The sequence below is a fragment of the Copadichromis virginalis genome, linkage group LG23 (assembly GCF_057382275.1).
Source record: "Copadichromis virginalis isolate Kocher_CV1m ecotype Utaka linkage group LG23, C_Virginalis_male_GT1.1, whole genome shotgun sequence".
NCBI classification, from domain to species: Eukaryota; Metazoa; Chordata; class Actinopteri; order Cichliformes; family Cichlidae; genus Copadichromis; species Copadichromis virginalis.
In genome coordinates this window covers 7,104,533-7,118,478 of record NC_140639.1, presented here as the reverse complement: position 1 = coordinate 7,118,478, position 13,946 = coordinate 7,104,533, and the positions used below count along the sequence as shown (strand labels likewise).

General features: G+C 38.5%; 1 protein-coding gene across 4 annotated transcripts in view; it reads right to left on the bottom strand.

Moving 5' to 3' along the window:
- Positions 1-13,946, bottom strand: part of fam20b (FAM20B glycosaminoglycan xylosylkinase) — a 44,029-nt gene that overhangs the window by 23,843 nt on the left and 6,240 nt on the right. The gene's annotated exons all lie outside the window — the stretch shown is intronic.

Below are 13,946 nucleotides of genomic sequence, written 5' to 3'. Positions count from 1 at the left end.
GCTGCTGTATGACGTGGTTCATTTACTGCTGCTGCTAAGTGGGGCAAAAAAGTATTTAGTCAGCCACCGATTGTGCAAGTTCCCCCACTTAAAATGATGACAGAGGTCAGTAATTTGCACCAGAGGTACACTTCAACTGTGAGAGACAGAATGTGAAAAAAAAAAAAAAAAAAAAAATCCATGAATCCACATGGTAGGATTTGTAAAGAATTTATTCGTAAATCAGGGTGGAAAATAAGTATTTGGTCACCTCAAACAAGGAAAATCTCTGGCTCTCACAGACCTGTAACGTCTTCTGTAAGAAGCTTTTCTGTCCCCCACTCGTTACCTGTATGAAAGGCACCTGTTTGAACTCATCTGTATAAAAGACACCTGTCCACAGCCTCAAACAGTCAGACTCCAAACTCCGCCATGGCCAAGACCAAAGAGCTTTCGAAGGACACCAGGAAAAGTATTGTAGACCTGCACCAGACTGGGAAGAGTGAATCTACAATAGGCAAGCAGCTTGGTGTGAAAAAATCAACTGTGGGAGCAATCATCAGAAAATGGAAGACATACAAGACCACTGATAATCTCCCTCGATCTGGGGCTCCACGCAAGATCTCATCCCGTGGGGTCAAAATGATCATGAGAACGGTGAGCAAAGATCCCAGAACCACACGGGGGGACCTGGTGAATGACCTGCAGAGAGCTGGGACCAAAGTAACAAAGGTCACCATCAGTAACATACTACAACGGCAGGGAATCAAATCCCGCAGTGCCAGACGTGTTCCGCTGCTGAAGCCAGTGCATGTCCAGGCCCGTCTGAAGTTTGCCAGAGAGCACATGGATGATACAGCAGAGGATTGGGAGAATGTCATGTGGTCAGATGAAACCAAAGTAGAACTTTTTGGTATAAACTCAACTCGTCGTGTTTGGAGGAAGAATACTGAGTTGCATCCCAAGAACACCATACCTACTGTGAAGCATGGGGGTGGAAACATCATGCTATGGGGCTGTTTTTCTGCCAAGGGGACAGGACGACTGATCCGTGTTAAGGACAGAATGAATGGGGCCATGTATCGTGAGATTTTGAGCCAAAACCTCCTTCCATCAGTGGGAACTTTGAAGATGAAACGAGGCTGGGTCTTCCAACATGACAATGATCCAAAACACACCGCCCGGGCAACAAAGGAGTGGCTCCGTAAGAAGCATTTGAAAGTCCTGGAGTGGCCTAGCCAGTCTCCAGACCTCAACCCCATAGAAAATCTGTGGCGGGAGTTGAAAGTCCGTGTTGCTCGGCGACAGCCCCAAAACATCACTGCTCTCGAGAAGATCTGCATGGAGGAATGGGCCAAAATACCAGCTACTGTGTGTGCAAACCTGGTAAAGACCTATAGTAAACGTTTGACCTCTGTTATTGCCAACAAAGGTTATGTTACAAAGTATTGAGTTGTATTTTTGTTATTGACCAAATACTTATTTTCCACCCTGATTTACGAATAAATTCTTTACAAATCCTACCATGTGGATTCATGGATTTTTTTTTTTCACATTCTGTCTCTCACAGTTGAAGTGTACCTCTGGTGCAAATTACTGACCTCTGTCATCATTTTAGGTGGGGGAACTTGCACAATCGGTGGCTGACTAAATACTTTTTTGCCCCACTGTAAGTGGGTGTGAACATTTTAGTTATAGCACATTTATGTTTAATTCACTGTGAACTGATGGTGTGTGATTAAATAACATTGTCTCCACTTCTTTCTGCTCAAAGTTGGCTTTGTGAAGAAAAAAAAAAATCTAACACTTGGTGATGTTTGTGTACTCAGCTCATTTAAGACAGGCTTTTGACAATGAATTCTTAGGACAAATTATCTAAATTACGAGATCAAACTTGTACACGGAAGTGGTTTCAACTCTAAAAGATATTCAGATAATGACTTCTTCTAACATCTATGTTTGCTGATGCAGCTGTAAATGTTTCGCTCACTCACATCAAAGGCTAATATTTTCTCACAGCGGCTCTTGGTAATCGAGACATCGTTTTGCAAATTTCTAGCGGGTTTTTTCTACAGAACGAAATTCCATTGAAACATATCAGAAAATGTGTAATGTTTGTACAAATCTGGACAATAAAACCAAAACTTCATGCTTGACTAAATGAAGGTGGGGGCCTCTTTAGCGTCAAACACCTCTTTGAAGTTCTCCTTTATTAAACACCACCAGTAAGAAGTAAATGACACATCTGTGTAGCTGCCGTTGCCCCGGGTATGCAGCTTTTATGCTGTACCTTTTAGAGACGACTCATGAGTTCATTGAAAGAAAGAATTGGCTTTACATTACAAAGCCAACTATATGAATGGCCTGAAAAGCTGGTAATGAAATATGGGGAAAAACAAAACAAAACTAAAAAACAAAACACTTTTACACCGTGTTAATGACAAAACCAAACAAGACAAATTTTGATTTTCAGGCAAGAAAATAAATAAATAAATGAATGAATAAATAACTACAAACAGAAACAAAGTGTCATTTATCACACAAACTACAGATGGTTAGGATTTAGTTATTAATTTAGAATTGATTACCCATAAAAAAAGAAGTTGTATACTGCCAACATACATGACTTCCAAGCTGTTTAAACACTATAAGTGGCTTAAAAAATGCAAAGAAATGTTGGGACATTGGTAATAAAACCGCTGGTTATGACTGGATATACAGAAAAAAAGAATCCCAGAAAGATTTATTCTTTCACAAATAAAGACATTCGGCTAGTGCCTTGTTGGCACTGGGCTGCATGCCGTTTTGCCTTCAAAACTACTTTAATTCTATGTGGAACAGATTCAACAATCCTAAAGGTGCTGTTATTGATAGAGAACTGATGTAGTGCAGTCATGTTAAAGTAGTAAACTTGTACAGTATAGTATATCTCTATGCCGTAGACATCCCGAGGAATGTAACACATCTGGTCGATGCAGCCCACAACATCTCTGATTGGCGTGGAATGTTATGGCGTACATTAAGAGAGGTCGCTAGCAGTGTTGGTCAAGTTACTTGAAAAAAGTAATCAGTAACTAATTACTGATTCCTCCCCAAAAAAGTAATCCCGTTACTTTACTGATTACTTATTTTCAAAAGTAATTAATTACTTAGTTACTTAGTTACTTTTAAAAAACACGATTTACAACCTGAAGAGGTGATAAAGCGATAGATCTTTCAGCCCAATTCTACTTTTTCTACATAATCCATCATACAAAATGTAATCAAATGGAAGTCTCTTTTTTTTTTACTTGTTTTATCAGTTTTAATCTTTTAACTTTATGCATCAAGCAAAAATTTAATTATATGCAACATTCTCTGACTTGAATAAAGTAGTTTAACATTTAAACCTATTTTCTACACATTCCAGCACATAAAATAAAATATTTTTTGTGTTTACACTCACTCTTTCAAATAGATGCAAGTAAAACACAGCAGAAAATAAATAAAGTCAAAGACTCAGCGGTCCTGTTGCTCTATTTTCACCTGTAAAGTAGGCGGAGGTTTACCCAGGTGCAGGTGTGCCGCGGTCAGTTGAAGAATCCGCGAGTTTCTCTGTGAATTTCCCATTACGTCGTTGCGCACTCGGTCCTTGCTTGGAAGTTTAGGGGTTTTTTTCGCTGTAAAAAGAAGTTTTCTTCCCACGCACGATGGACGCTAATGTTTTTGTCACTTTTTATGGAATCAAACTCAAAGTAAGGTCAGTACTTCCACGCTTTAAACGCTGTACGCTCTCCCACAATCGATATGTGATCCATTGTTGATCTGCACACAGCTGTTGTCACTAACGGCGCACTCGCTTACGTCACTATCGTGAGACATTCTCGCAAAAAATCACGGTTTTAGTAACGCAGTGTTCCTACGGGAAAGTAACGGTAATCTAATTACTGTTTTTGCAATAGTAATCCCTTACTTTACTCGTTACTTGAAAAAAGTAATCAGATTACAGTAACGCGTTACTGCCCATCTCTGGTCGCTAGCAACGTTGTAAGTTTTCATGTAGATTTCCAACTGCAGCCTAATTCAGGCATAAGGCACCCAAACGCTGCCAAGAATGTATCTCTACACCATTACACCTTCACCGTTCATATAAGTCAGGATGCATCCATGCTTCTCTGTTGTTTATGCCACTTTCTGACCCTACAATCCAAATGTGCCCCTCTTCAGAATACCTTGGTTATGGTATTCTGGTTAGTAACTGCTACCTTCCTTCCTTCAAAGCAGTCTTCTCATTCGCCTCTGACCTCAACAAGACAAATCCAGTGAGAATAGTTAATCACTGGATATTTTCTCTAGAGGTTGCTCTGCAAAATTCCCAGTAGATGAGCAGTTTTTTAAACTTTAAAGGTGCTCTCTCCTCCCCATTCATGCTTATTTTGAACTTACATTTACATTTCATTTGCAAGCTTACATGCTTAATTTGAACTTCAGCAGGTGACAATATCTACATGCCCAAATGCAATGAACTGCAGCCATTTATTTATTGTGTGGATGCTTTAAGGCATCCACACTATTGAGTTCCTGTTTCTCTTTATTCTTTAAACTTTATTGTGTGGATGCTTTAAGCATCCACACTATTGAGTTCCTTCTTGGTGTTTCCGTACACTTTTCACCGTGGATCTACTTCCACAATTTTTGTGCTATTTTCACCGTTCAAATTTTAAACTATTCAGCTATTTCTGCTAATGACGGCTATGTCTTTTGGTATTTTTCACTATTATACTTTTTAAAATATTAAGCTTTTTTCCTTTAATTTGAAATGAATGGGAAACTTCTGCAATTCTGCTAAAATTTGCTTGTTTTTGAAACTTAACTACTTCCTCATATTTTCACATAGAGCAACCATTCAAACTTTAAAATGTTCTCAAATTATTGGGCTATTCAGGTATAAATCAGCTTTTTCAAATCTTTTACCGTTTTACTTTTATGCCTCTTAAAGTTTTGAGTTGCAAAATTGTGATTTTTCACAAAATACATGCGTCGTTATGGTTGCTATGCACTTGGCTTCCAGTGTGCCACTGAAGGTTTTGCAGTCTTCTCTTAATGTCCAAACAACTTCTTGCTACTTGCTCAATTTTCACTCAACTTCCACAAATTATACATCAAAACGTAGGTATTTTTGCTGGCTTTCAGAAAATGTCACTATCATTGTTGTGGGATTCATAGAATTTTGGCAAATCTCCTCAGACCAACAGAAAGTCAGAAAACTCTCCATATAAAGTCAATGGAGAGTTTGTTCAAAATCACCGCTTGATTTCTGTAATGAGAGGCATATTCGAATCGTCATATCTCCTTAACGAAGCAAAGTTAAGACATATCTTCAGACACTCCTGACGCTCACAATTCAAGAATTTCTTTCTCACCTATTACCGTTCTGAAATGAGTTGGACTTGTTTGAGGGTAGGAAATTCGTCCGTCGCTCAGATTTCTTCAGATTTCAAACTCTGGAAATGAACCACTTTTTTCTCTCGTCATAACTTTTTGTTGGATTTCCACAGAGACCTGAAAATTTCCATGACTGTTCACCAAAGCCTGCTGTCTCTTACGGTGAAAGAATGATATCGATACTCCAAATAGATTTAGAGTTACAAAGCGTTGTTTGAGGGCAAGTCAAGGCAGTTTTTGCTTCGCTCTACTCAGTTATGGTGCATTAGAAGTCAAATATCTTTAATAATTCATATTTTAATGATAGATTGTCAACACTGGAAGATTCCCCCATCTTTTCTGAACAAAACGGTGTAAGAATGACCGCTCTAGCCCCTACGGTTAGGAAATTATAGTCATTTGTTTGAGGGCAGTCCTCACTATGAGAAATAGACTGCAAAAATCCTGTGTCTCTCTGTGCTGCATGCACCTGTTTTGGCGGGAAAAAGTACACAGCCTCTCTGATTGGTGGATTCAAATTCAGCAGCTCCCAGGCTGACCTAGAAACTTACTTCTCTCTCCCTGTGTGTGTGTGTGAGACACACACAGAGAGAGAGAGAGAGAGAGAGAGAGAGAGAGAGAGAGAGAGAGAGAGAGAGAGAGAGAGAGAGAGCCTTTTAATGGGATGATCTCATTGTAAGATTCAAATTCAATATATTTAGACTGGTTGACTGAATTGGATCTTGTGTGTGTGTCTCTCTGTGCATGTGTGTTTCCTTATGTGTACATATTTGTGATTGTGTGGCTGTTATAGATTTTTTTTCCTGATTTTTTTCATTTAACAAGTATATTTGAGGGACCCTCAGCATGTTCAGCATTTTTTCAGCTGTCCATTTTGCTTTTCCAATTTTTCTGTTTAAGTTATTACTATTGTGCTAAATCATACTATTTCTGCTGTTTCATAAGATTTGTGCTTAATATACTATTTCTGCTTTTTATAAGATTTGTGCTTAATATAGTATTTCTGCTTTTTATAGGATTTGTGCTTAATGTAGTATTTCTGCTTTTTATAGGATTTGTGCTTAATATAGTATTTCTGCTAAATATAGTATTTATGCTTAATCATACTATTTCTATATATTACTGCCAGGTACCCAGGCAGCCAATCCTCTGTGAGGATTGAGACATTCAAATATACATATCAGGGCCTGCACGGGTTCACAGCCAGCCAATCATATCTGAGGTCTTCCGTTTCCTCTCTCGTCATATCTCAGCGACGGTTGTACAAAGAGCAATGAAAATCGCGGTCAAAGTACACCAAAGTCCGCTGATTCAGCCAGTACAAGAATTATGCTTCTATCCCACCTAGTTTTTGAGTTAGACAACGTTTTGTAACTCCAAAAAACTGCGTTTTTCGCTTCTCACCGCGATCTAATTCTGACTGCTCATCACCCTGTTTTCCAGGCGCTCGCTCTCTTTCCCAGTCATATACTTGTTATACTCGTATAACTATGCATGTGACAAATAAAGAACCTTGAACCAGTGGCGCAGTTGGTAATGACACGGGTCTGCAACACAAAGGTCGTGGGTTCAATTCTACCTTGGTCAACATGTTTTTTCCCTACAAATGAATACACTATCACAGACCAGTAATTCATATTGATCATTTATTACAATTCTGCAAACTTTTATGATTTTACCAGCTTTTCTAATATGGACCTCAGATTCTTGTTAACACTCCATGGCACAAATACTGTTCCCTTTAGGCTCTGTGTATGTGTGTGGGTATCAATATTTCTCCCATTTTAAAGTATTACTCCTCCATAATTTTATTTCTGTTAAATCAAAGTACTTTTACTACATCTTAGTACTTCTGCTCAATCATAGTATTTCTGCTAAATCATAGTATTTTTGCCAAATCATGGTTTTTGTGCCAAATCATAACATTTGTGTTATGTTATAGTATTACTACTAAGTGGAGGAATTTCTGTCATGTTACAGTATATGTGCTGATTACAGTATTTCTGCTAAATCATACTATTTCTACTATATTATATTTTTCTTTCTAAATATAGCATTTCTGGTATATAATTGTATTTCTGCTATGTTATAATATTTGTACTAAACCAGAGTATTTGTGCTGGAACATAGTATTTCTGCAAAATGATAGTATTTCTGCCAAGTGATAGTATTTGTGCTAAAACATAGTATTAATTTAAAAATTACAATATTCATAGTTCATCACAGTGTCACTGGTAAATCACAGTATTTCTGCTATGTTGTACTATTTTTCTAAATCATAGTGTTTCTGTATTTTTGGCTAAATATATTCTTTCTGTTATCTTATACTATTTCTCCTCAATTCTTGTATTTTTGAGAAGTTATCATGTTTCTGGTAAGTTACAATATTTCTGCTATGTTCTGCTATGCTATTGTATTTCTGCCAAGTATTATGTTTCCTCTAAGATATTGCAGTTCTGCTAAGTTATTACATTTTAGCAAAGTTCCTCTGCTTATGCAAAGTTTTTACAATTTCTGCAACTTTTCAGCTTTTTCAGCTAGTTTTTGAAGACAGCTTCAGCTTTAAAGCATCCACACAGCATTTTCGCAGGAAATGCAAATTTTTCTAGTTTACTTTTAAATTGCTAAATGAGGGAGTAAAACAAAAGCCAAACTTGAACCTCAGTGGTAAACCATTATAATCACTTCACCAAGTAGAGGAAATCAGTGCATGGCCTGATGGTCCGTCTGTAAACACATTTTGTTACTGCATCCACAAAATCCAAGTTTAAAGTTATGCCAAACGTGGCGAAAACATACCGTGCCTCCAGAAAGTATTTACAGTAGTTGACTTGTTCCTCATTTTGTCAGTAAGTATTTACAGCCTTTGCCATGACAGTTAAAACTGAGCATAGGTGCAGCCGGTTTCCACTGATCACCTTGTAGATTTTTCCATAACTTAATTCGTCCAAGCCCACCTGTGGTAATAGGTCCGCCTGTGGTAAATTCAGTTGAGTGAAGATCATTTGGAAAGTCACACACCTGTCTAGATAAGGTCTTATAGGTGACAGCGCATGTCAGAGCAAGGAATTGTCTGTAGACCTCCGTGACAGGATAATATCGAGGCGCAGATCTGGGGGACGGTAAAGAAAAAACTCTGCAGCACCAAAGGTCCCAGTGAGCACAATGGCCTCCATCATCCATAAAAGGAAGAAATCCAAAAAACACCACAACTCTCACTTGAGCTGGCCACCAAATAATTTTGAGTAATCAAGGCAGAAGGTTTTAATCAGAGAGGTGACCAAGAACCAGATGCTCATTCATTCATTCATTCATCAGAACTCCAAGATGGCTTTGAGGAAAAAGGAGAACCTTCCAAAAGGACTATAATTTCTGAAACATTCGACCAATCCGGCCTATATGATGGACTGGCCAGACAGAAACCATTCCTCAGTAAAAGGCACATAACCGTCAACTTGAAGTTTACCTTTAGGCACCTGCAGATCTCATAGACCATGTGAAACAAAGTTCTGTAGTCTAATGAAAAAGACTTAGCTCACTGGTTAAGCATCATGTCTGGAAGAAACCAGGCGCCGCTCCTTACCTGGTCAATACCATCTCTACAGTGAAGCATGGTGGTGGTGGCAGCGGATGGCAGGGGTGTTTTTTGGCAGCAGAAATTTAAAAGACCGGTCAGGGTCGAGGGAAAGATTAATGCAGCAATGTATAGAGACATGTTTGATCAAAAACCTGCTCCAGAGCTCTCTGGACCTTGGAGTGGGGAAAAGCTTTATCTTCAAAACAGGACAAAGGCCCAAAGCAGTCAATATAACAAAGGAGTGCTATGAGATCACTCTGTGAACATCCTTGAGTACACAGCCAGAGGAGCGAAAGCTCTGAATACTTTATGTAGAAGTTTGATTTTTGTTTTTTTATTTAATTGATTTTTTTTTAATTAATTTGTAGAATTTCATTATTGAAATACCATTAACATGCCTGGACAACAAAATGTACCTTCAAAATGAAAATAGCAGCAGATAATTTATTAGTAACATCCGTACATCTGCTTTCACAGGTAGGTAAACTGATTTTTGTGGCTTAAATGTGTTGAGTTCCCAGTTTACTAAACATTTTTAAGGCGTGTCTGGCTTTGCGTCTAATTTATCGATCATCGCTGCTGGTTCTCATCTTCCAATTAGAAAAGGACAGTAACAAATTTGATCTGATTTCATGTGACTATGTGGCATATATATATATATATATATATATATATATATATATACACATATATACATATACACACACATACACACACGCAAGGTGAGTGAGAATGAGAGCAAAAGTGATTTACAGAGTAAAAACTGAAATCGGAATGAAAAAGAAAGTGGACAAATGAGTCAAATAAAGGAAAGTTATTCATTCAATAACACCACATTTAGCAGTGGACAATCTGGCCAAAAGATTATATTAAAATCTTTTGCGGTACAATTGCAGCTGACAGATTTAGCCCACTACATGATTAAGTCGTGCAAAAAGCTGTATGTGTGTGAAGCCTAACATGTCATCTTAAAGCTAAATGTCAAATTAGTACATTTCTGCATTGTGTTGTGATTTTATCTGAACAAATTCCGCCCAGAAGTGATCATTCGTATCTTCACCACATTTACAGCAGCAAAGTCACTTTATCAAACTGCTGGTTTAAAATCGACCCCCCCCCCCCCCCCCCACACACACACAAACAAACAAAAAAACCCAAACCAAAACATTCATGACATATCACTCAGCTATGTCAAAAAAGGATCATGGTTACACATCGTCATCATTTTTTCCTATCCTCCCTGCCTGTGGCTAATGTGGGTAACACTATTAGCAAGGGTGGGCTGGATCTATTTCAGTCTCTCACTAGTTTACAAGAATATGGCAAATTTTTATAAATACAGATGCGATACAGAGAGCTTTCATTTTTGCTTTTTCACGACAACATTTATCTGACAAGTGTGCTCTGTTTGTGTAGAACGTGATAAGATCACATTTCCACATGCTGAAATCTGCTGACAGGGGGTTTGATAAAAAGCTATAACTTTTTCCTTCCAAAGATACGCCTGACTCTTCACCCGTGTTCACTCATTTAGTTTCAGATCACCCACTTATATACCTATATGCTGTTTTAAGTGCATGTGTTCCCACTGAAAAGCATTGGTATATACAATATCGTCCAAAAAGTCTTGATCCAACATCACTTCTTTACATTTTCTTAGGAAAATTGAAAATATGCCCCATTTTATATTGAAATATGTGCAGACAAATGGAAATAGAGTACACAAGGCAAAAACAGAATTTGTATAGTTTCTAATGAGATTCAAAGTCAACACTCGGTATGACCAAGTACACAGCAAAGCCTGAAGCAAACGCCCCATTAGACAAGAAAAAGACTACTTAAAGACTGGTTTTAAGTAGAAGTACTGTTTTACCTCTCTTCTGACCACCTCCAAATTGAATTAAAAAAAAAAAAAAAAAAAAGTCATTACAGTAATGTACTGGACGTGTAGTTTGCCCCCCTCCCCACCTCATAAGAATGACTTCCTGACAGCCACCCTTCCACTGAGACCATTTCTAATGTGGTTTCACTAGATGAATCAAGTTTCTTGACGTTTACATCCTGTTCATCTACTTTACATAGGTTTTTAGGCCTGTCGCTCCCCCCCCCCCTCCACTTGTCCAGTTTCCTTAGTTTTATTTTAAGAACACACTGCATAACATGCTGAGATATACCAAGCTAATAGGACTTCAGAAATTCAAGGAAAAACAACAACAACAAAGAGTTTAGATCACTTTAAAAACATTACAAGAAAGCCTAGTACTGTATAGCGCATGACAAGTACCCGGATTTTGTACTTGTAACAGCCAATAAAGATAAACAGGCTGTTCACTGACCTTGAATGATCACCACTGTGTGTACATAGCAGTAAGACCATGAAAATATTTAAAGTAGGAGTGGAAGTCATTGTCAGTACTAACAGAGTCAGTGGATGACTCTTTTGTAGACCGATCTGGAAGTTTGTATCAGTATGATTACCTTGACAAAAAGCCAAAGGGGGGTTTCCATAAGTCGTTGGAATGGAACACAAATTAAGCTTAACAGAAAATTAAAATGGCATTGTACTGACACATTCTGTTCAGCAACAGTATTTTCACTGACACCACTTTTATGATATTTAAACAGTAAATGCAAATTGCCAAAAAAGTAAAAGCCTAGCATTAGGAGCTGAGAATCAAATATAAACTTAATAATAAACATTAACATTCCACTAAGTGTCTTCAACTCAGATGGCTGATCATTCTATTTTGAATGATCAGTGGAAAATTCATATAAATAAGTTTGCTACATGGAGGGAAGATTTAGAATTGGTAAGATTGGAAAATAGCTTGCGTTATTAAAAAAAAGTAAAAAAAATAGTGCTGTCAGTGTTAATCTCGTTAAAATTACGTTAATGCCATAACCGCACTAAAGCGGGAAATCTCCGTTAGCGAGTTATCGCGGATTGCTCCGTGTGTGGGGCTGCACGGCGTCGACACGTTAGCGTGGTTAGCTCGTTAACGCGTTGGCGCCGTCGAGCCCCGCACATGCAGCGATCCGCAATAACTCGCTAACGGTAAATGTAATTGTGTCCAGGTGCACAAAATCTGCACATCCTCCCAAAAATGTTGGGAAGATGTGCAGGTTGTAATGAGGAAGAAACATTTCTAAACGTCTGCTTGATCTAAAATCTTAGCTGTTTGGTTTATACTCAGAAAAAAATATATATATAGTAAGAGTGAAAAGTTACTGGTGGCCTGCTAAATGCAAAAAGAATTACAGCAATGCTACAAAAGAAAACAAATAGACCAAGAAGTATTCAAAGGGCAAAACAAAATACAATCAAACCTGCCACGAGAAAAAAATGTATGTATGTTCTTAAGGTAAGCTAGAAATCTCTTGGCATGTATCGGTGACATTTATGGATTTTAGCAAAAATACCGACTTATCTGAAGAGGATACTGAAAACTGTCTGTGAACGCAAGACTGATGTATGAGTAAGGGCAGAAGAGGGAAGAGTTTGTTTTTTTAATCGGTTGTTTATGCAAGTCTTGTTCTTCTGTTTGTGGTTGTAGAAAATGAACATTCGATAAAGACATCCATCCATCTGCTTCTGCTTATCCTTTTCAGGGTCGCGGGGGGCGCTGGAGCCTATCCCAGCTGTCATAGGGCGAGAGGCGAGGTACACCCTGGACAGGTCGCCTGTCTGTCGCAGGGCTAACACACAGACCGACAACCAGTCGCACTCACGTTCACTCCCGCATTCACACCTATGCACAATTTAGATTCATCAATTAACCTATCCCCACTAGCTGCATGTCTTTGGACTGTGGGAGGAAGATGGAGTACCCAGGGAGAACCCACGCAAACACGGGGAGAACATGTAAAAACTCCACACAGAAAGACCCCAGCCTGATGATGGAATGATGGGCGGCAACAGTGCTGCCCTCAAAGTCATTGTTAGGAAAAAAGACGAACATCAGGCTAAATACATTCTACGAAAGTCAACATTCATGAGTGGGGTATTTATTTACTGCATTTTATGAATAGAGTGAAATCAGAGCCGTCCATATTATTATTACTGTGCTGCTGGAGCCTTCTGTAACATTTTTAATGCAGTAATTTGAGATAAAAATAAATAAAATCCTTTGTATATTGTGCCAAATTAGAACACTTCACGCTAGTTTATATTGTAAGACCTTGAAATAAAACAGAGAAAACCCCAACATTCAGATGACCCTCTTTAAGCAAGCACTGGGTGACAGTGGGAAAGAATTCCCTTTTAACAGGAAGAAACCTCCAGCAGAACCAGGCTCATGGTTAGTAATAACTAATAATTAAATGCAAAAAAGGTGCATAAACACATAGAGTTAAAAGAGGTTGAGTGAAGAAGAAATACTCAGTGCATCATGGGAAGCCCCCCTGCAGCCAAGCCTATTGCAGTGTAACTAGGAGAGTATTCAGGGTCACCTGATCCAGCCCTAACTCTATGCTTTAGCAAAAGGAAAAGTCTTAAGATAAGATTAATCTTACGCAGAGAGGATGTCTCGTTTCCCAAATCTAAAATGGGACCTGCTTCTACAGAAGAATAGCCCAAAAACTCAAGGCTCTGCCTCCCATTCTAGTTTTAAATACCCTAGGAACGACATGTAAACCAGCAGCCAGAGAGTGAAGTGTTCTATTGGCGTGGGGCGGTCTTTACTTTAAGATGGGGCCTGATCATCTCCGTTTACATCAAGACCTTATATGTCCAATGTGTCACTTCTTGTACACTGTATACGTGTCAAACGGAGAGGAGGTGGCAGCTTGATGACATCAAAACACAATGGAGAAATAGAGCAAACAGTGTTCCAGTTTTTCTGGTTCTGGTCTTGTTTAAAGAAGATGAAGACACACACACACACACGCACGCACGCACACACACACATGTTACAGGTTTTATTGGTAGGGAAAATTCCGAAGTAGAAAAGTTAGTGCACCACTCTTT